The sequence below is a fragment of the Podarcis cretensis genome (genome assembly GCF_951804945.1).
Source record: "Podarcis cretensis genome assembly, chromosome: 16".
NCBI lineage: Eukaryota > Metazoa > Chordata > Lepidosauria > Squamata > Lacertidae > Podarcis > Podarcis cretensis.
In genome coordinates, this window is record NC_137186.1 from 37,236,141 (window position 1) to 37,260,090 (window position 23,950).

A 23,950-nucleotide genomic window follows, 5' to 3' on the forward strand; every position below is an offset into this window, starting at 1 on the left:
TTACCTTACAGTTGTTTTACACTGTTTTTCATATTGTGCTTTAATGTTGCAACCAGATTCAGGAAAGCTCTTTTTAATGCAGCTCATAGTTAAACTATGGAACTCCTTGCCACAGGAAGCAGTGATGGCCACCAACTTGGATGGCTTTAAAAGAGGATTAGACAGATTCATGGAGGAGAGGGCTATTGATGGCTGTTAGCCATGTTGTCTATGCTCTGCCTCCATGGTTCAAACCAGCAATGCTGCTAAATCATCATCATCATTTTTTATTTGCTATGTGTGTGTGTGTGTGTGTGTGTGTGTGTATACATTTTATTGATTTTTTAACATATCAGTTCCATAGCTTCTCATCTTATACAATATTTTAGACTTCCGTCAACACCTCTGATGATTTTCCATTCTTTATCACTTATTCTGCATTTCTTAATATCTATATTACATTTAATTGTCCTTAACTAATAATTCTCTTCATAGTCTTTTTTGCAGTATTTCAAATAATCCACCTTACAAAACTTCTTGCAGTCCTACTAGCGTAATCTGCTCATCACAATTACTTTTCAAACAGTTCATATATTTGCTCCAGTCTTCTAAGAATCTCTGATCCCGCAGGATTCAAACCCTTCCTGTTAATTTATCCAATTCTGCATAGTCCATCAACTTCATCCTCCATTCTTCTTTCGTCGGTAGTTCTTCTTGCTTCCATTTTTTTTTTTGCCAATAATATTCTTGCTGCTGTCATTGCATATAAAAACAACTTACAATCCTGTCTATTGATATCATCTCCTATCGTTTTTTATTTGTATGCCTCCTTTCCACAGTTTAAAAAAGCAATGCTCAAGGCAGCTTACAGCATGACAAGATTTACATAATTGTTGTTGTTGTTTAGTCGTTTAGTCGTATCCAACTCTTCGTGACCCCCTGGACCAGAGCACGCCAGGCACTCCTGTCTTCCGCTGCCTCCCACAATTTGGTCAAACCTATGTTAGTTGCTTCAAGAACATTATCTAACCATCTCGTCCTCTGTCATCCCCTTCTCCTTGTGCCTTCCATCTTTCCTAACATCAGGGACTTTTCTAGGGACTCTTCTTTTCTCATGAGGTGGCCAGAGTATTGGAGCCTCAGCTTCAGGGTCTGTCCTTCCAGTGAGCACTCAGGGCTGATTTCCTCCAGGATGGAGAGGTTTGATCTTCTTGCAGTCCATGGGACTCTCAAGATTCTCCTCCAGCACCATAATTCAAAAGCATCAATTACATAACCACAAAAGTCATAAACAATAAATAAACCATATCAAAAAAATACACAACCAAATGGGGGAAAATTTCCACGTAAATCAAAATCTAAAACTAAGTCTACAGACCAGTTGTGGACAAGCACAAGAAGGGAAAATGCTCTTGTACTTGAATCCTGCTTGCTGGTTTCTCACAGGTTATCCAGTTGGCCACTGCGAGAACAGGATGCTGGACTAGATTGGCCATTGGCCTGATCCTCTTACGGCTCTTATGAGATTTGAACCTGGTCCAAGGCCAAGACTGTACCTGCTGCACCACACTGGCAAAGGACCCCAGGGAGGCTGACCATAGCTCTGGATGACCACAGGAGTCTTTTGAAGTCACCTGATCGAAGCCTTGGCAATGAATGGGTGGAGGTTTGGATGCATGGGCAGCAGCTGGACAACTACAAGTGAGGCCCATTGTAGAGCTCATTTATATTATGCACACAAATCCATTGTTTAAACTTCACAACCCAGACTCTGGTTTGCAATAAAACAATTGCTCAGCCACCCTAGTTATTCATCAAGCCTCTCTTTCGGGTCACTATAATAGATGGCTCATTAAAATGTTTGTATCTTCACAGTCTTTCTTTCTGCTTTGGAAAACTGCAGTTCAGAAGGCATAATTCCCCCCCCCCTTTCTTGTTCAAAATGTTCATTGCAACATCCCAATTTCAATTCGCTTTCCCCTTTTATATATATGAAAAAATGAAATTAAAGGGGGAAATGGCTTGCTTTTAAAAGCAAAATCAAGACTTTTGCTATGGATTAGGGGAGGACTGAATGAAGCCACAGGGGATAATTGCTAACTAGAGAACTGAGATGGTGGTTTATTATTTTTGATGATGCAGTTAGATGAGATATGCTCAACAAAAAGAAGGGAAATGATGTATTATTTCCTCAAGAAAGGGCTTTGATTTGGTTGCCTTTTCAAGGCAAGAACTAAAGTGACTCAAACAAGATGGAGCTCCAGTCCCAATGCGGGGAGAGGAACAGCTGTGGGAAGGGACTGTAGAAATGTAGCCCAAAGTTTGCACTCATTGCTTCTGAAAATAAACCTCAGGAACTTGTGATGGCTCAGTGACTCATCTCAAGCGCAAGCCAAACGTTACAACCTCCCAACTTCTTCCTTGGCTCAGATTGCAACTGGAGCCTAGAATGGCCTTGGGGTTCACCTTCCAGGTCATGGACTTGGAGAAAGAATCAGTGAGTCAGAGGGAATGGCCCACAGAACCATCTATAATGGAATGGTCCCTTCTGCTCCAGAAGTGCTAGCAGAAGGAGGAGGCCCTTCTGTCAACACAACTGCAGCCTGAAAAAGTTGCATTGCTGCCCTAGAGGGGAAATTCAAACAGAGCCACCATCTCCCTCATGCCAAAGGATCCTGTGGCTTCTGAAATAAACAAAGCCCCTTGAAAGATACTCGGAGTTGAGTGTGAATTTCATGCTCTTTATTCAGCTCATAGTAGCAATGATGAAACTTTCCCCAAAACGTCTAGCTATATATACATTATTTACACAATGGGCCCCGCGTGATTGGCTAATTCCGGGCTGCTCCTGTAGGCCAGTCAGGTTGCGGATTCACTAACTCCAGAAGCCTGAGTGGCTGTTCCTGCAGGCCAATCAGGTTGCTGATTCACTTCATCCAGGAGCCTGATTGTCTGCTCCTGCAGGCCAATCAGATCACTGATTCACTTTCACATGGAGCTGGAATGGGTGGCTCCTGCGGACCAATCAGACTGCTGCATTCTGGATCCTATTCTTCTGGGATTCAGCTCACCCCTTTAAACAGAAAAATCTCTCCCACTGAGGGGTAGAGCTAACCATCCAAACTGAGCCACAACCTTATTCAAAGCTCAATTAGGGTTTCCTGTTGCTGAAGCAACATTTTCAATGCACTCCAGCTGCATGTGGGCCTGTCCATCCTCTCACCTCCTGCTAGAGCCATCACTGGAAGCAGAACAGAGGCAGGGAAGATCTCAAATCTTCCCTCTCTTCCTCTTTCCTATCTATTCCCTTGTGCAATGCCAGTTCTAGGCTTTATTTGCTGGAGAGGTGTCTTGGAAAAGGTTTTTTTAGTAGGCCCACCTTCTCTGCTGCTGCTGCTGCTGCCCATTTGCACTTCAAATTGCCCCCACCTCCCAAAGTGAGTGAAAGGGACGTTACCGCTCCAGCTGCTCTCAGTTTTGGCTCACTCAGACAAACTAGGCTTTCTGGAGCAAGCTGGGATGCAGAAAATAGGATTCAGAGCCAAAGGCCAATTAGGAATGGAGGGCAAGCCAGGAGCCATGACCACTGAGCATGGCCCGAAACACAAGCCACCCCAGAGCTCAAAACAAGCCTAGCTGCTCATTGAGGGTGGAAGCCCTTGTACTCTTTCCATAAGGAGCCACTGGCTGGTCTGTTGGATGGAGCCAGTTCAGAGCCTTGAAAGAGTAATAGAATTTTAAGGCTATTTATATATATATATATATATATATATATATATATATATATATATATATATATATATAATGTTCATAAATGCACCAATGTCTGGAACAGCACAGGAAGACCTTTCTGAAACCATTTTGACTCCCTGAAACCATTTTGACTCCCAAACTGACCAAATGTTTTTCTCTTCAAAGAGGGAGGGGGTGAGGGAACTTTCCCATTGTCTCAGGAATTGGGTAATCACCGGGCAATCAGATAAGGCATTATCAGAATACCTGCCAGACAGGAAAAACAACAACACTCAAATTTCTGTTGTAGACCGCCTTTTCTGTAGGTATGATGTTTGTGGGGGGTGGTCTTGGGTTACACCCCTTCTGTGATGTATGTATGATGTATGGAGGGGTGGTCTTGAGCTCCAGGACAGGGAATTTAAAATGTCTATATAGGGGCAGGCACACCTTTGTTCGGGATCATCCTCCGTCTTCCTGTGTGTGAGGGGAGAACCCTGTTGCAACAGCTTTAATAAAGATCAGGCTTACTAGCTGTATTGCTTCACAATATTCTCTGGCTGGCCTTTGTTATTTTCTCCTACCAATAGGGAACCTACGTAAGGACTCTATATGGGCTCTTGGATACCCCATAAGGGAAAAGGGCAGATTTTGTTTACAACAGAAGTTCTGCACAGAAAAGCTGCAGTTATATTCTCCACCAGATGGGGCGGAAATTCATGGATCTTGACACCTGCACTCTCTGGTTCCTACAGTCGCTCAATGTCTCCTTCACCTTAATCTTGCTAGAAGACCTGAGAACCTCCCTGGCTCCCAGATCCTGTGTCAGTTTGTGCTCTGTTTGCACAAAGCACCCATCCTGAACAGCAGCCTCATATCAGCAGATGCGCTTAGTCAGCCTTGCCTTTTCTTTTTCCGCCTGAGGGTATTTCTCCTGAGGGCTTTTGCCCTGTGTCAATCTTCTCTTCACCTCAGTCCTGACAATTTAAATACAAAGCAGCAATCTGCTCACCAAAGCTGCTGCTTAATAAGTTTATCTCCTGTACCAAATGTTTGAATACCCTCTCTGGTTTCTCCGAAGGACCCTGGAGGCCAGCTTACAAGCAAAAGTTGCCAAAGCAAAAGGCCAGCTTGGTTTGAGTCATGCTTTCTTGGGGGATGCCTCCATATCGAAGGAGGTCTGCTGTGAATGGGGTTAGACTAGGACTAGAGCAAAGTGTTATAAGAATTTAAGGTCTCAAATATATAAATTAAATGTACAAGGCAAACACATACATACACCACATGTCTCAAACAGTACAGGAAGACAGTCCTGAAACGATTTTGAATCTCCCAAACTGACCAAATGTTTCTCTGCAAGGAGGGAGGAAATGAAAAAACCTCCCCATTGTCTCTATGCTCACAAATCCTGCTTTAAGGGCACATTTAAGGTATGAATAGGTTGAGCCTGTGACCTGGGTTCAGGAATTAAGTAGTTATAATAGCAAAAGAGTGGCCAAAACCCAGATAATGCAATCAGGTACTTGCCAGACAGGAGATAAACAACGCACTCAGGTTTCTGTTGTAGACCGCCTTTTCTGTAGGTATGATGTATCTGGGGGGTGGTCTTGGGCTACACCCCTTCTGTGATGTATGTATGATGTTTCTGGGGGTGGTCTTGGACTCCAGGGCGGGCAATTTATAAGGGCAGGCACACCTTTGTTCTGGGTCCTCCTCCTCCTCTCTCCTGCGTGTGAGGGGAGCACCCTGTTGCAACAGCTTTAATAAAGATCAGGCTTACTAGCTGCTTTGCTTCTCAATATTCCCTGGTTGGCCTCTGTTATTTTCTCCTACCGATAGGGAACCCACTTAAGGACTCTATATGGCTCTTGGATACCCCATAAGGGGAAAAGGGCAGATTTTGTTTACAAGAGAAGGGAGCGGGTAAGGCAACAGTTAGTTTCTCTGTTGGAAGAATTTGGATGGTACAGATGTGTGTTGACAGTCAGCATTTGTCAGCGGGATGCCAAAGAGCCAGAGCTTTGCAAGCCTAGACAGGATTCTGCAGCAGTTGGCAACAGGCAGAACTGGCAGTCAACTGGAAGGGCCATAATTCAATGGCAGAGCATCTGCCTTGTATACCAAAGGTCCCAGGTTCTAACCCTTCCATCTCCTGGTAGGACTTGGGATTGGACCTGGACCTTCTGCATGTGAAAGAGGTATCCTACTACTGGGCTAGGTCCTTTTCCCTTTGACACCCTTTGGTCTCCTGCATTTGGAATAAATGTAGAATTTGATCTTTGCAAACAACTTGATCCATGCTGCTCAGACATGAAGAACAGACAAGCAGAACTTGGCTATCCACCAGACATTGCACTTCCCCAAAAGTTGCAACACAGTTCTTGAATTTAAATGCATCAGAACCCATATTTAAATCTGTATTTCAGAGAATATGTGTGCATATATATATATATATATATATGATATGCTTTTGAAACACATTTTGAGAGAAAATACACAATGAAAGATATCCTTTGAGAAAGACAATACAGTGTGTATTGAAATACATGTTTTGAGATAAAACACACATTAAATATAGATTTTGAAAGATTGCATACGTTTAATTACATCCAGAGTTGGTTTCTTGCAGCAAAAACAACAGAGAGTATTGCAGCACCTTTAAGCCTAACAAATTTATTATGGTAAAAGCTTTGTGGGCTACAGCACACTTTTTCAGATGCACGATGCGTTCTCCTCCTAGCTATATGTACAAGCTGCTGGGCAGACAGAGAGGGGATTTAAGTGAGGGCAGAAGGTAACGAAATGAATAAAATACAGATGATGATCATTATGTGGCTATTCACAAAAAATAAAAGTTGTTGATAACACAAACTTTCTGGCTGCAGTAAGCCAATTAACATGTGCAGCAGATTAACAAAAGCTTTAATGGCTACTAGTCTTGTTGACTATGTATTGTTTCCTGTATGAAAGGCTGTATGTCTCTGAATACTTGTTCCTGGGGAGCACAGTAGGGCTCATGCCTTGCTTTGTGGCTACTCTTTCTGGTTGGCCACTGTGGAAACAGAACGCTGGTCTGATCCAGAGCAGGTCTCTTCTTATGTTCTGACAAAAGGGCAATGGAAGAACCTCCCACAGCACCTAGTGCTTTTAGTGGAAGGTATCTGAAAAGATGGAATATGCCAAATAATAATCCAAATGGTTGACTGATGGTCTCATGAGTGCTTTATCACTACATCTCTGCTATTAATACCTAATTTCGCCCTCTTCATGATAACTTTGTATCTCCCCCCCTATTCTGATGCAGCCTTTGCTAAATGGGTGCACTATAGATGCTAGGCCAGGCATAGGCAAACTTGGCCTTCCAGCTGTTTTGGGACTACAAGTCACATCATCCCTGACCACTGGTCCTGTTAGCTAGGGATGATGGGAATTGTAGTCCAAAAACATCTGGAGGGCCGAGTTTGCCTATGCCTGTTCTAGGCACTACAATTCCCAGCAGTTCCAATGGCTGGGGCTGATGGGTGCGGCAGTCCACAACATCTGGAGGGCACTAGGTTGGCAAAAGGCTGTTCTAAAGTGATTTTTAATTGCTCATGCAATTAAAAAGGTCTGCTTGGTTGCAATGTAATAATATGCTTCTCTGAAGATCCTATGGAATGGCAATTGATTGTACATGTCTCTGTCTGGGCTGGAAGCCATCCTTTTCTCATAGCAGAGCCAGCTCAATGTGGAATGGGAGCTTCTAATATTGACTTCTTCCATGAGAAAGCTGCTATCAAAAGTGTAATCAGTATTTATGATTCCTCCCCCCCCCCTTTCGCTCTCCTTAAAATGGCAGCAGATTAGAAATCAAAGGTCTCCAGGGTGAACAGGAAGGATATCAGCGAAGTCATCCATCTCCTACCTCGTATGTATTGATTTGTAGGGTTTAATCAATGGGGAAAATTCCACCCTTTGCTAACAGGGATTAAAAATAGAAATGTCAAGATTTTGCCTGCCCAGAGGGGATTGTGGGGTGGGAATGGAGTACAGAAGTAGCACTAGGATAAACTAGGCTTACTTCAGATTTCTGGAATGGTGGGAAATTTGAATAGTACAGCATTAGGAAGCTGCTTTACTAGAGGCGAGACCTGGTGTGGGTTGCTCAGTCAGTAGAGCATGAGATGATGAGGTGATGATGATCATAATAATAATAATAGTAGTAGTAATAATAATTAATAATAATTCCACCCATCTGACTAGGTTGCCCCAGCTACTCTGGGCAGCTTCTAACAATTTATAAAACTACAGTAAAACATCGAACATGAAAAACATCCTAATCTCAGGGTTGTGTGTTCGAGCCCCACATTGAGCCAATGATTTCTGCCTTGCAAAGGGCTGGACTAGAGGACCTCCATGGTCCCTTCCAGCCCTACAATTCTATGATTCATTATAATAATCTTTAGCCAATGGCCAAGGATGAGGGGAGTTGTAGATAAGCAGCATGTGGAGGGTTACAGATGCCCCATACATACCCATGTTAGCTCGCTGGTATATCTCAGATTTGTCTATTCTATGCCAACATTTTCCAACCTGGTGCCCCCTAGAAGCTGTGGGACTGCAGCTCCCCTTCTGTCCTAGCCAACATGACTGGAGGTCAGGGATGATGAAGGGAGAGGGGAGTCCATTCAGAGGTTCAACATCCAGAGGGCAACCAGGTTGACCAAGGCTGCCTCACACGAGCTCGTCAGGATTTCAATTTAATTACTAAGACTCTCTCCAGGGTTTCTGACAGAGAGACACTAGGGACTCAACTGGCGATTGTCTGAATTCAAGGCATATGCTCTACCACTAAGCCTTTAGGCTTAAGGCCCATAGGAATCTGTCTTACATGGATCAATGGTCTGACAGTGCAGCTCCGGATTGTCTACACCAGTGTAGGGAATCTTGTGGTCCTCTAGGTACTTACCTGGCAGGGGAGACACCTTGATCATGAAGGAGGTTTTCCCAGGATGAGGCTCATCCATTGAACTACGGGTGTGCTGACCCCGGCGATTTCCCCAAATGAGGGAAATTTGTGGTACCTCCCACCAGATGTCAAAGAGAAGAACAACTACCAGACTTTTAGAAGACATCTGAAGGCAGCCCTGTTTAGGGAAGCTTTTAATGTTTAACAGACCACTGTATTTTAATACTTTGCTGGAAGCTGCCCAGAGTGGCTGGGGAAACCCAGCCAGATGGGCAAAGTATAAATAATAAATTATTATTCTGACCTACAGCTACCTTCACCCCTGACCATTGGCCATCCTGGCTATGGCTCTTGGGTGTTGGATTGCAGCTTCAGGAGGGCCACAGATTTCACGTCCCCTGGGGTGGACCAACTATGCAACTAATGAAGCTTAAGCTTCAGGATTGCTAATCCTGAAAAGGCTCCAGAAGCAACTTTACTCCACCTTGCTCACTTTGGGTCTAGTAGACTCAGTTTGAGTCACACAACTTGAAAACTATAAGGCATAGGAAATTTGTATCCACACCAGTGACTGTGACACATGAGATAGTCTAGTACAGTGGTACCTCGGGTTGCATACACTTCAGGTTACAGACTCCGCTAACACAGAAATAGTACCTCGGGTTAAGAACTTTGCTTCAGGATGAGAACAAAAATTGTGCTCCAGTGGCATGGCAGCAGCAGGAGGCCCCATTAGCTAAAGTGGCGCTTCAGGTTAAGAACAGTTTCAGGTTAAGAACGGACCTCCGGAACGAATTAAGTACTTAACCCGAGGTACCACTTACAGCAATTTTAACCAGAATCTGAGATGCAGTAGTTTGTTTTTTAATGTCATGGAACAACCCCATTGAAGAAGATAGCAGTGGTTACCCAGACCTAATTGTTGGTTGCAAAGGGCCCCCCCATAACAGTTCAAGCTTCGGCCCCCCCAAAATGTAGGTACGTCACTGCCCATCCTTGCAATATAAATGCTCACTTAGCAGGAAATGGAAAGGGCTTTCTTCACCAAAGACCCTGGGGAGTTGCTCTCCATCTGAGTAGATATTGCTGAGTTTAGATGACCAGAAAGGAAGCTGCCTTCTGCCAGATCAGACTATGTTCCCAAGAAGTCAAGCTGAAACGCTCTCTCTCTCCTTTGGGGCCATTTTTTAAAAAAAGAAATCTGGATTCAGCACAGCCTTTTTTCTCCCCTTTATCACTGTTGTTTATCAGCTCAAGTGCAGTTTTATGAGACTGGGTACAATATGAAAGTACTTGATGTATTTTCATAGGCTGTGGAGTTATTGACATTCCAATATATTAGATGCTGAGAAAGAAATGCATATTGATGATTGCTGAGTTGTCCTGAGAAAGAAAGGGATAAGAAACCATTTAAGATTTTATTAGATATTTTCGGGATGCTGGATTACTCAGCTGGAGCTCTGAGACGAGAATGAGAGGGGGGGGGTATGGGGACATGCTTCGAGTTTCTGCAATATCATTGTTGTGGTTTTTTTGATAAAATATCAGTACAAACATTCTGGGTGCTGCTTTTCAACAGGAACAGCCTGGATCTTCTGAGTCTTTTGTCTCTGAAAAACCAGTTGTTTGGAGGGACGTTGGAAACCATCTAATTCAGTTTTAGTCAATATGATGCCCCACAGGTATTTTGGACTGTTATTCCACCAGCCCCTGCCAGCCTGACCAATGGGTAGGAATGATAGAAACTGTGGTCCATCTCTTCTGGAGGTGTGGTCCAAAGTGTGGCCAATGTTTGCTCACTGTTTTGTTTGTAAAGGAAAGCAGCAATATAGGTCAAGGGCCATAGGGTCCTGAATGGGGTAACTGTGCCCCTGAAGGACCAGGTGTGCAGCCTGGGAGTCATTTTGGACTCACAGCTGTCCATGGAGGTGCAGGTCAATTCTGTGTCCAGGGCAGCTGTCTACCAGCTCCACCTGGTATGCAGGCTAATACCCTAACTGCCCGCGGACTGTCTCACCAGAGTGGTGCATTCTCTGGTTATCTCCCGCTTGGACTACTGCAACACGCTCTACATGGGGCTACCTTTGAAGGTGACCCAGAAACTGCAATTAATCCAGAATGCGGCAGCTAGACTGGTGACTGGGAGTGGCCACCGGGACCACGTAACACCGGTTCTGAGAGATTTGCATTGGCTCCCAGTACGTTTCCGAGCACAAATCAAAGTGTTGGTGCTGACCTTTAAAGCCCTAAACGGCCTCGGTCCTGTATACCTGAAGGAGCATCTCCACCCCCATCGTTCAGCCTGGACAGTGAGATCCAGCGCCAAGGGCCTTCTGGCGGTTCCCTCATTGTGAGAAGTGAGGTTACAGGGAACCAGGCAGAGGGCCTTCTCGGTAGTGGTGCCCACCCTGTGAAACACCCTCCCTTCAGATGTGAAGGAAATAAGTAGCTATCCTATTTTTAAAAGACATCTGAAGGCAGCTCTGTTCAGGGAAGTTTTTAATATTTAACGCTGTATTGTTTTTAATACTTGATTGGTAGCCGCCCAGAGTGGCTGGGGAAACTCAGCCGGATGGGTGGGGTATAAATAAATTATTATTATTATTATTATTATTATTATTATTATTATTATTATTATAGCTTTACATGCAGAAGGTCAGTCTCTGGCATCTCCAGGGAGGAGTGGGAGACAATCCTTGCTTGAGAGCCCCAGGCAATCGCTGCAGACCATACTAAGCTAGCTGGACCAAAGGGCTGTCTCAATATAAGGCAGTTTCCTATGGGTGTTAGTCATGCTTATTTCATATGAACCCCCCCTTTTTTAAATGTTTAGGTGCAGGTGACATTGCATGTGCAGTCAAAGCAGCATCACCCATGCCCAAGAGAAAAGTGTCAGCAGACCAGTGTATAAAATCATCTATGATAGGTAGTGTTGTAAGAAAAAACTGCTCCTGTTCCTTTATGGGGTACCCAAGAGCCCATATAGAGTCCTTTTGTAGGTTTTCTATTAGTAGGAGAAAATAACAGAGGCCAACCAGAGAATGTTGAGAAGCAAAGCAGCTAGTAAGCCTGATCTTTATTAACTGTTGCAACAGGGTGCTCCCCCCACACGTAGGAGGCAGGAGGGACCCTGAACAATGGTGCGCAAGCCCTTATATAGACATTTGAAATTCCCCACCCTGGAGCCCAAGACCACCCCCCAATACATCATACATGCATCACATAAGAGGCGGTCTACAGCAGAAAACCTGTCTGCCAGGGTACCTCGAAATGATCACTGATTGCGTTACTTGGGCAGTCTGACGATTCCTTTGTGATGGTAAATACTCAGTTCCTGAATCCAGGTCACAGGCTCACCCTATTCATATACAGATACCCCTTAAGACAGGATTTGTGAGCACAGAGACAATGGGGAGGGTTTCTTATTTCTTTTGTCCTTGCAGAGAAACATTTGAAGTCAATTTGGGAGAGACAAAATGGTTTCAGGACTTTTCCTCTACTGATTCAGACATGTAGTGGTTTATATGTTTATGTATGTGTTTGCCTGGTACATTTATTTTATATCTTAGACCTTATCATTTTATGAACATTTATTTTATATCTTAGACCTTATAATTCTCATACCAGGAGCATGTGGCTTTACGTTGTCTGAAGGAGGCTGAGCACCTGAAGCTGTGATGTGCGCCAGGCCCCTTCAACTTTGAGAGGGCCCAACCCCATTCCAACAAATATTAAGGAGGCCAAGGTGTCTTTGACCCCCTAGAATTGGCACACCTGATCGTGGCTGTGTTCTACCTCCACTGTCAGACATAGCATACCCCTTTCATGGCTGTTGCTGGAAGCCATTTGTGCAATGGACATGAAAATCCAACTTAAGTTTACATCTATTGTTTGGATGTTTTGTATCCCCAGCAGGTGCAAATTGTGAAAAGGTATCGGACATCATTTTTAAGGTTAGCCAAGACCTCTGGTCAACAAGGCACCTATTTTCGCCCTGGACTCTTATACTTTTAATCAATTTGTCACACTAACTAAAACCCTTTCAGCTTAATCATTATTGTAAAACAGTTGGTATTATTACTATTTTTTAAAAGATCACTTTCAAGAAACCAAAAGCAAGATGGACTGATCAAGGGAGGAAGAAATTGCTGGCAGGAGAGGATATTTTTACTGGCAGGGAAATTCTTGAAGCAGTTTTTACTGGCAGCCTGTAAGTTTACTGGCAGTTGGCAACCCTTCTTAAGACCTTTATGAAGGCGCAGGCGTTATGCCAGTTGTTCACGAGCTGCATTCACATATTTCAGCTGGAGACAGGTGAGCTGGGGGCTAGACAGAATCCATATCTGTATCTGTGTTGCTCCATCATTTGCTGATCACAAGGAAAGCTATGTATCTTTCACTCCATAAGACACACCTAGTTTTTAGAGGAGGAAAGGGGGAAAGCCCCGTTTTTTTGAGGATCAGCTCACAGTTGTGCAGCTTCTTTTGCAAAGGGGAAAAGCCCCGTTTTTTGAGGATCAGCTCAAAGTTGTTGAGCTTACTTTGCAAAGGGGAAAAAAACCTGTTTTTATGGGGTTCAACTCACAGGTCTGCAGGTTCTTTAGGAAAGGAAAGGGAGCCTTTTCTACAGTTTCCAGACAGATAATCTAATCAGCCAGTCACATGTCGCTGGGGAAACAAACAGCCTCCTTCTGCAGAACATTCAACAATGGAGATGTGGGCAAGGGGCCGGGGCTGGAAAGGGAGCCAGCGATCGACCACACATTCGCTCCATAAGACGCACAGACATTTGCCCTTACTTTTTAGGAGGAAAAAAGTGCATTTTATGGAGTGAAAAATACGGTAAGTGTACAAGTTTCACCAGGCTTGGAATCAGAGTTGGATTTGAGCATGTGGAGATGGGGGGCAATCAATGCAAAAGGAGAGTTGATTGCAGGCCAGAATCTGACCATCGCTGACCTATTGTAAGAAGAAAAGCATTGCTGGATCAGGTGAAAGGTCTACATCTCTAGCCCAGCATCCTGTTTACACAGTGGCCAACCAGATGCCTAAAGCAGGTCTGCAAGCATAGCATTAGAACTCTCGGCTTGTGTTCACCATTATCCAACAGCCACTGCTGTTACTAGAGGTAATACATTATCCACATAGAAGCTAATGATATCCTTAACTATGTACTCCGTGAACTACTCACTTTTGCCTGTCTTATGTCTCCCAGCATTCAGCCTCATCAGAATTACGAGAGAGGGAGAAAAACTTCTGTCTGTTCACTTTCTCCATACTCATCTTTCCTCTAAACTAAAAATCTGTTTGTTTGTTTATTAAAAAAATTGACATTTCTTTTGCTTGGTACTATTTGCCGATCTAAGGAGAAATTAGTTCGGTTTGCATTTTAATGTAATCCTACCTGTTTTGCAATTACCAAACTGATACATGTTTCTCTGGATTGTCTAATACCATTCATAAAAATAAAATACACAAACTGATGCAGAAATTGGGTGAAACGAACTTAAAACTGGAAAAAAATGAGATACAGAGCATTTAACAGATTTGGTGTGTTTCTTAAAAAAATAGTTTCAACTGTTTCCCAAGGAATCCCACTAAGAAAATATATTCTAGGGCTCATTGTTTTTCCCCATTGGTGGCCAATAAAATATTCCTACTCAATCCTCCTCTGTAGAGTCTGAAAACCGGAATAGACGCCAGAGACATAATTAAAGGCAATCGCCTCAAATCCTCTGGTACTCCTAAAATGTTCATAACCCACTCACAGTTATTCATAATTGAGTATGCAGTTAAATGTTTTAGTCAATTTGTCTGACAGTAACGCAGCCCATTGATTTTATAGAGTCCCCAGGTTTTGCCATTAAATTACATTTGCTGAAAGCGATTTTTCATACTTCTGTCTTGTAATGTTTACAGTCCAATTGTGTTTTCCATTTGCGGAATGAAGCATTTCTAGTTAAGCCTGTTCACCTTGTGCTGTCTTGCCCCAGTAGCTTATCTGCTTGTTCTCTTGTTGCTCTCCTAACCTCTCCCAAACACTTGCACACCACAAAATGACAGTAGATGTGTTACACCAGGCATAGAGAAGCTGTGGCTGTCTGGGCTAAGTCTGCTGCAGTGAAAAACTGTGAAGACACTTGTGGCACCTTAAACCAGGAGTGGGGAGCCTGTGGCCCTCCAGATGTTGCTGACTCCCATCAACCCCAGCAAGCATGGTCAATAGTCAGGGATGATGGGTGTCACTGACTGTTGGAAGGGATGGAATGGAGTATACCGTAAGAGGGCTTTCCTGGCTGGCTACAATCCTGAATGGGATGTACTCCACGGGTCTCATTTGTCACAGGTTTGACATCCCTGTATTCCACTGTGGCAAATGGTACCTGCAACAAAATCTGGCAATGTGGAGTGCAACCTGTTCATGATTATAGTCAGCCAGCCAAGCCCTCTTCCGGGATATTCCATTACTTCCCTTTCAACAGTCAACCACTCCCATCAAACCTGACCATTGGCTATTGGCGAATAAGTTTGCTATTAGTGTATAGCAGGGATGTCCAACAGGTCGTCTGCGATTGACTAGTCAATCCCTGGGATGTTTGAGTTGATCGTGGGCTCTTTGTCCTTTGCTGGGGAGAAAGAGGATCCACTCCCACCCCACCCCCTCACCCCATCCTCCATTTGTGCATGATCACTAGAACGGAAGACGGAGTTTTCACTGTGAGGCTGTTTGTTTCCTGATCGATCATTTGGTGAGCGACTTTTTTTCCTTTTCTCCCTAAAGAAAGTTCAACATATTAGACCTGCCCCTCTAAAAAATAGCTCAACAACTTTGACCTGAATCCCCACAAAGGGGGTAGATCACTGCCAGCCCCCCCCCCCCCCGTGAGTAGATCACAGTCTCTTGGAAGTTGGACGTCCCTGGTGTATAGCAAGGAAAAGGAAACTGGTTCCCTTCACATGCTGTTGGGCTCCAGATTCCATCATCCCTAGCAACTGGCCATGCTTGCTAGGGTTGATGGGATTTGGAATCCAACGAACACCTGGAGTGCCACATCCCTAGTGTTTAGAATGGCATATTTCACGTTGGGAGCAGTTTGGAAGGCAAGACAGCTATGCCCCTTCACCACAAAGATTTTCTCATCTTCAAAACTGAAGCCCCAGACAGCAGGGCCAATGGGATCATGGGAGCTGAAGTCCAGCACCATCTGGAGAGCACCAGGTTCCCCATTCCTGCCGTAAAGGAAGGGTGATGATTGGGTAGTGAAGCCATCCTGGCAAAGAAATGGGCTCACAGGTATCTGGATGGTCCTAATAGGGTAAAAAAAAACCCCAAACTTTTCCAAACTGAAAAAAGAACAATTGCTACAGCACAGCACCAGTAAGAGCAATGCATAATTTTGTTTCATGTTGCTGCTGAAGAACCTCTCCCCATCAAAGATGGTTGCTAAAGTTGGCAGCTTCCTTCTCTTCCCTCTCTGGACGCCCCCATCACCCCCAGTTAAGGTCCTGATTGTTTCTACTTTGTCATTTCTCATCCTTTTGAGATGCATGACCTTATATTATTCCCCCTCCCCTGGCCCTCTTTTACCTTATCATTTAATTTACTCAAACAGCCTAGCCGAAGGGGAACTTTGTAATTCGGCAACCGAGAACTGTTTTACATTACAAAAACCCAGGTAATTCAATTGTGGCAACGTAAGCCAAGAAGGTACAGAGAGTGTATTAATATCCTTTTCTTGCAAAGATTGTTCCCTGTGGCCTCCAGACTGTCTACGGCAACGGTTTTCCGACAGAAGGAGGCGGCGATGGCTCCTTCACACAGCCGACAGCTGCTTAGGGAACATCCTTAAACTCTGTAATGTTCATTTTGCCTGGCTTCGGAAAACAGTCCTTAATTGAGTTGTGTCCCTACCTGACCTCAATTTAGATTTACCTAAGCAGCTAAATACATTATGGGCCTGTTGTCGCTGGCTAGGACGCCAACTCTTTTATTTCTTCAGTATAGAACAATGAGGGAGTGCAGACCAGCCAACGGGCTGGAACGAAAAAGGAGATGATTGCAGGGTACTGGACCGTGTGACCCTCGGGGTTCCTTCCAACTGGGGTTTCTTCCAGTTCTATGATTCTGCTTTATGACTGGGCAGTAAGAATGGATGAACCATGTCCATTTCAGCTACTGATTTTCTTCCAGTCCTAAATCCAGCCATTCTATGAAATTTGCACATCTCTGCATTATGCAATGCAGTCCTTCAGCCAAGTAATGCTTATGAAAACACATGGATTAGGGAAAAGCATGCAGAAAAATGTGTTACATTCAGACAAATTGCCTTGCAAAATCATTCATGCTAGGCAAACTTGCATATATAAACGTGTGGATATTAGGAGAAATTTGCATTATATATGAAATTTCGAAATGACATGGAAATGGAGAGAACATAACTTAAGATTGGTAAAATGAGAAAGTGAAAGATTTGCCTTCACCCTCTCCCAGCTAAGTGGGTTCAGCCTAAACAATCATCTCTTTGTAAACAACTTTGAGTTAACCCCCTCTCACAATCAGGCAGTGTATAAATTTCATTAAATAAAATAAATAATAAAATCAAAGAAGTTGTCCTGGTCAGTTGGTTAGCATTTTTTCTTTTTTTTAAAAAATCTTATTTTAAATTCAAGATCTAAAAACAAACAAAACCCTATAAGCAACAGCTGTTTCCTTACAGACTCTTTTCTCCTTTCTTTCAGTGCACTTCTAACCATGTCTACTCGGAAGTCAGTCCTAATGAATTCACATGGGCTTACTCCTAGGTAAGTGGAGGGAAGATTACAGCCATACTCTCACACCCACGACTACCTCTTCTGAGATCATGCTTGCTACGACATGAGTGAGATTTAAAGCAAGGGGTATGATCGCTTTCTTCCTGTGCCCATTGATGTGGATTCAGTTAATTAATTAACTCACTGAATCAGCCCATACAATTAATCAACAAAGATTTATTTGGCTCTTTTGTTGTGGTGGCTGAAGGAAGATGACGAAAGGAACACCCTTCTTTGGAAAGTGTCGCAATAAGACACCCACTTTGTGCCATCGATGTGGGTCCAAAGTCTATCACCTCCAGAACTCCGCCTGTGGAAAATGTGGATATCCTGCTAAACGCAAGAGAAAATATTACTGGAGTGCTAAGGCCAAGAGGAGCAATACTACTGGAACTGGCCATATGAGGCATCTGAAAAAGGTCTACCACAGATTCAGGAATGGATTCTGTGAAGGAACAGCGCCAAAGCCCAAGAGAGCTGCTGTTGCAGGATCCAGCTCATCTTAAGGACTCAAATATCTTTTTAAAATAAATGGCATGAACTGTGGAAAAAAACAGACAAAAACAAAACAAAACAAAAAATTATTTGGTCGGGCAACTGTCTAATCATCACCCATTATGGCTGTTGCCATTAATCTAAATCAGGCATTGTGTGAGCATTGTGAGCCTAGGGATAATTCTGTTTTTCAGCAGCTAGGAGCCAGTGATTCTGTCATCACTTTCTGCTGTGGTGGATGGGTTACTGTTCTCGTCTCATGTGCATCTGGCTCCTCTTGCATTTCTTAGGCTTTCACGTCTCACATTCACAGTGCCCCCTGCATAGTACACCATTTATTCGAAGGGAAAAGCAGGTGGTCCCATGCAGAGGTGCCAACTTGTGATGAAGATTTGGGGATGTCTCGTCAGAATGGCGGAGGAGCCAGGGGGTGGAGCCAAATGCAGTGGCAGCATGGCTTCAATGGCCTACAGCTCCTCCTCCTCCTTCTGCTGCCACTGGCCAGGAGTTGCTTCCCCCCTCCTTCCCCACCCCAGTAGCTGGAGAAGCTGGTTCCTGAAGCCATGTTGAACTCGGCTCTGTGCTCAGCCCAGTTTTTCAAAACATTCTGAGCCATGGTCCACCTCCCCAAAATATGGGGCAGGGGAAACAGTTGAGATCCCCAGAGTTGGTGCCCCTGGTCCCATGCTTTGGAAGGAAACAATGGGCATCCAAAAACCAAAAGGATGTGTACAGAACCATGGTTTGTGTCCCCTTAGGTCCTACTAAGAATGAGCCCATTGAAATCAATAAACCTAAGTTAGCCGGTTCCGTTAAATTCAATGGGTCTGCTCTGAGTAAAATTAGCACTGAATGTAACTCCCATATTTCTTGTTAAATTAAGGATAGGTGACTACAGCCCGTGCAAATTATGGCCTCACTTTTGTGATGTATTTGCATTTTTTTACTGTTTTGGGCATTCATGTCGTGTCCCCAGCCAGCTTAATGCATTTGTTGAATTGGACACTTTTCACCACTCAAATCTGCTAGTCTTTAATGTGCCACAAGATTCTTTTCATGGGCCTGGTTGCAAACAGCCAACTAGGGCAGAGTTTTGTGCAACATGATTCTGACTTGCTGCCCTATATAACCACATCCCAGCTCGTCATTCTGTACTCACTTCAGCCTCTAGAGCATTTTCAAGGGCAGCCCCATGTCTTCTTTGGCGATCACTCATAGCCGAGTAAGATTGTCTTCCATAAACACGGTTTTAACAATGAGTCCGTAAGTGACTGTGGAGGCCAATTCTCGATCCACACGTCCTTCCACAGTGGGGACATTGGTTTCCGGGAGGGAGTTGACCACGGTGTGGATTTGCCAAGCATGCCTTCCTCTTAGCACATTTCTCCCTTGTGTCCTGAGTTCCAGTGTCTTCAAAGCTCATGACACCTTTGGTAAAGGCCGTTCTCCAATTGGAGCACTCACAGGCCAGTGTTTCCCAGTTGTCAGTGTATACTATACTTTTTAAGATTTGCCTTGAGACAGTCTTTAAACCTCTTTTGTTGACCACCAGCATTACACTTTCCATTTTTAAGTTCAGAATAGAGTAGTTGCTTTGGAAGACGATCATCAGGCATCCACACAACATGACCAGTCCAATGAAGTTGATGTTGTTGATGAGTTTGGATTTGATATCCCGCTTTATCACTACCCGAAGGAGTCTCAAAGCGGCTAACATTCTCCTTTTCCTTCCTCCCCCACAACAAACACTCTGTGAGGTGAGTGGGGCTGAGAGACTTCAGAGAAGTGTGACTAGTCCAAGATCACCCAGCAGCTGCATATGGAGGAGCGGGGAAGCAAACCCGGTTCACCAGATTACGAGTCCACCGCTCTTAACCACTACACCACACTGGCTCTTAGTTCTTAGTTCGCCTGTCTTCCCAAGTGATGTGTAAAATTTCTCAGAGAGCATATTGCAACAGTCCAAGTGAGAAGTTATCAGAACATGCATTGCTGACAGCAGGCTATACTTTTCTAGGAATGCCCATAGCTGGTGGACAAGTCAGAGATGGTCATAAGCACTCTGCATCACGGAGGCTACCTGGGCCTCCATTGCCAACTTTGAATCAACGATACCCCTAAGCTATTCCCAAGGTGATAAACAAGCACAGAATCACCCCAGTTATTTTTGGTTTTTTTTCTTTTGCTGAGCTTTCTAGTTTACTAAACCCCCTTTGAATTTGTAGACTGTGTACTAGCCAGCAACCTCTGCCAGTTTCGTCTCATCCCCAGATTTAATAAGTTCATCACACACTCATTTGGTGAGCCAAGGCATGAAATATTAGCCATCCTGTCAATGGCCTTGTGACTTCTTCTTCTTCTTTAGAAATACAAGTCAGTATGTTTTGCAATAAGTGCAATTAACTCAGGTTACATAATGTTTATTCATGGGGGCTTTTTGGAGTAGCCAGGCATAATTGATCAGGCCAGTAACTTCAATATTGGCACCTCCAGTTATGCATATGAAATTATTATAAAGGAGGTCAGGATTTTCTGCCCTCAATAGATTAATCAATTAGGGGCAATCAATGAAGAATAAAGGATGGGTAACATATTCTGAACTCCAGGACAAGGGGGTCAGTAATAAACTTGTTCAAATACACCTCCAGGTCAGAAGTGAGAATTGCATCGAAGTCTGATAATCCTGGCAACTTTTTCAAAGTTTCCCATATAAATTATCTCTATTATTATTATTATTTTTTGTGTATAATTTTTTATTAATTTTTCTGTTTTACAATTTAGAATATTCATTTAAACAACCTTAAAATGTCAATGACTTCCCTTCTTCTCTGTCCATGGTTCATTTTGCATATCATAAATCCCTGCATATTTTACATTCAGTAATCCATTATAACATCCATCAAAATTTGTTTACACTGTAGAATTTATCTTAATGCTGCCAACGTTTCTAAGTGTACACAATTCCCACCCATATAGTCAGTAAACATTTTCCAATCTTCTTTAAACATATGTTATCTCAGTTATAGTTACAACAAGATGAGTTTATTGTGCCCTGCTCTGATGGTGGAACTCACAGAGAAAGCAGTGAAGCTGGAGGCAGATTGAGGTTTGCTCCTACAAAGGTTGGGAGTGGATGGAGGCCTGTCACCAGGCTACCTCCTCCAGGCTCCACCCCGATGGCCAACCTAGCAGTTTGAAAGCACGTCAAAGTGCAAGTAGATAAATAGGTACTTCTCCGGCGGGAAGGTAAACGGTGTTTCCGTGCACTGCTCTGGTTTCTCCAGAAGTGGCTTAGTCATGCTGGCCACATGACCCAGAAAAACTGTCTGCGGACAATTGTCAGCTCCCTCGGTCAGTAAAGCAAGATGAGCACCCCAACCCCAGAGTCGTTCACGACTGGACTTAACTCTCAGGTGTCCTTTACCTTTTACCTTTATGACATGAAGACAGGTACTGCTCATCCATTCCACAGCCTCCCTTGTGATGTGCTCCCTGCATCCCTGGAGTGGTAATATGTGGTAAGAGGTTTTCAGGCTCAGGGGAAGGTGTCTGTGAAGGTCTGTATTCTGACCCTATACATCCTGGTGGCCTGGGAGCTTCCTCCAGGGGCTTCTGTCCAACAGCCTGAGATGCAATTGTTTCCCTATCTTCAGCAGTCAGCTCTGAGCCCTGAATTCTCACCACTACTGGCATCTCTGCCCATCTGATGCCCCTGCAGTTTCCTACTTTGTGTTCAGATAGATTTAGGGGTCACAACAGAAGGAGAGTTGAGATAGCAGGACTATGACATCAGCTCTGCCGGGAGACAGTCTGCCTTTGGCTGGTCCTCAGCTATCACCTACCAGCAACCGTTCTATCCGACTGAAGCAGAGGGAGAGTTGAGGCTGCAGGGCCTTTGCACAGGCTTCTTCTTGGAGTTACAGGCTGAGGGTAGCTTTGCATTTTCTCAACCTCAGATGAGATGTCACTCCTCACATAGGCAGTGTGTTGCTATTTGAGGCTCAGGACATTTGCCAGTAAAATCTGCATTCTGTAATAAACAAAAAATCTGACCTTATTCCCTTATAGGGGACACAAGAGCCCTTATAGAGTCCTTTGTAGGTTCCCCATCGGTTGGAGAAAACCAGAGGCCAACCAGAGAATATTGAGAAGCAAAACAACTAGTAAGCCTGATCTTTACTGAAGCTGTTGCAAGAGGGTGCTCCCCTCACATGCAGGAAAGGAGGAGGACCCAGAACCAAGGTGTGCCCATCCTTATATAGATATTTTAAATTCCCTGCCCTGGAGCTCAAGACCACCCCCAGAAACATCATACATGCATCACAGAAAGGGCGGTCTACAACAGAAATCTGAGTGCGTTGTTTATCTCCTGTCTGGCAGGTCACTTGTTAATGGTCACTTGATTGAATTACCTAGGGAGCCTGGTCAGTCTTTTGTAATGATAAATACTTAGTTCCTGAACCAGGTCACAGGCTCACCCTATTCATACACAGACAGGATTTGTGAACAAAATGACAATGGGGAGGCTTTTCCATTTTCCTTCTACCTTGCAGAGAAATATTTGAGGTCAATTAGGGAGGGACAAAATGGTTTCAGGACTTCATATATATATATATATATATATATATATATATATATATATATCCTTACAAGTAGCCCTACAAGTAGCCCAGGACAACAAAGTCCAATTCCTTCACAGTGGGCAAGAACACCAAATTATAAGATTTGTATACAAAAAAGTCCAGAAAAGTTAGCACCTGCTCATGCAAATGCAGCCACCAGTGGGCAACAGCACTCAGCGTAGCACTTGCTCGTGCATTCAGCATTCAGGATAGTATTTTCAGCACCACTGTGGATTCATTGAACTCCTGCACACTGAGCTAGAAAAGACAGTTAACAAGACACCTCATGCTTCTCCCCAGATGTTCTCTTGAAGGGGTTCCATCATCCAATGGAATGCATTTTGTTCTAATTAGTGCAAAAGGAGAGCAATCAGCCAAAAAAAAATCAAAAACAAAAAAAAAATAGTGCCATCTGGAATGGAGCCGGTGCCAGTCTCTTTTGAGGCAGCTGGGATCAGTTCCCAACAAAGACGGAGTCCTGGGTTTACACAAGGAGGTCTATAAAGGGTCTCAGAAGTGGCTTAGACATTAGCTGTTCTGTTCAACACTGTGTTTTGCTTTATTATTTAGCAGCCTCCTTTGTTGCTTCCCCTCGACAGGAGACAGAGCTTGGAGCTGATCTTGGGATACCTTACTAGGCAGGCAATTGTAACATTGTGAAGGTCTTCTATTGAACAAAGAAAAGAAGGAAGAAGGAGCGACATTTGGGAAGGAATATTATCTTCTCTACCATTCTCTTCATAATCAATGAAAGTGCATTCTCATAGTGCTGGCTTAGATCTGGAGTGGAACCCAACTCCCAGGTTGGAGGACCCACCAGGGTTGCAGTTATCAGGGAAAGCATTTGCCTATCATGGAGAGAAAGAGACAGAGGCCTGCTTCCCCGCCCTGTACCATTGTATCCCCACCAGCTCTATCCTCACCATAAATGCTTTCATGGAATATCTGTAGAAAGGAATATTCCCTGCACATCTAGACTCCCCCTGAGGTGTTACCTGGGATCCACATCATGGAGGTAGACTATGAGTGCAGATCAGAATTTCCTCAACAGACTTACCACTCGCCAAAACCCTTAGTTTCATCACAGGGTTCCATTTGGAAGGAAGTGTGGATGCTATGTTTTCAGCCAGGGCTTTTTTTTTCTAAAAAAATGTTTAGGGGTACAGTGGTACCTCGGGTTACGGACGCTTCAGGTTACAGACTCCACTAACCCAGAAATGGTACCTCACGTTAAGAACTTTGCTTCAGGTTGAGAACAGAAATCGTGCTGTGGCGGTGCAGCGGCAGCAGGAGGCCCCACTAGCTAAAGTGGTGCTTCAGGTTAGGAACAGTTTCAGGTTAAGAATAGACCTCCAGAACGAAT

General features: G+C 44.0%; 1 pseudogene across 1 annotated transcript; it reads left to right on the plus strand.

The window, feature by feature from the left end:
- The first annotated feature begins 17,661 nt into the window (after positions 1 to 17,661).
- On the plus strand, positions 17,662 to 18,024 carry LOC307204605 (large ribosomal subunit protein eL37 pseudogene; annotated as a pseudogene). The gene has a single exon. The product of its transcript is annotated as a large ribosomal subunit protein eL37 pseudogene (transcript).
- The last annotated feature ends 5,926 nt before the right edge of the window (positions 18,025 to 23,950 follow it).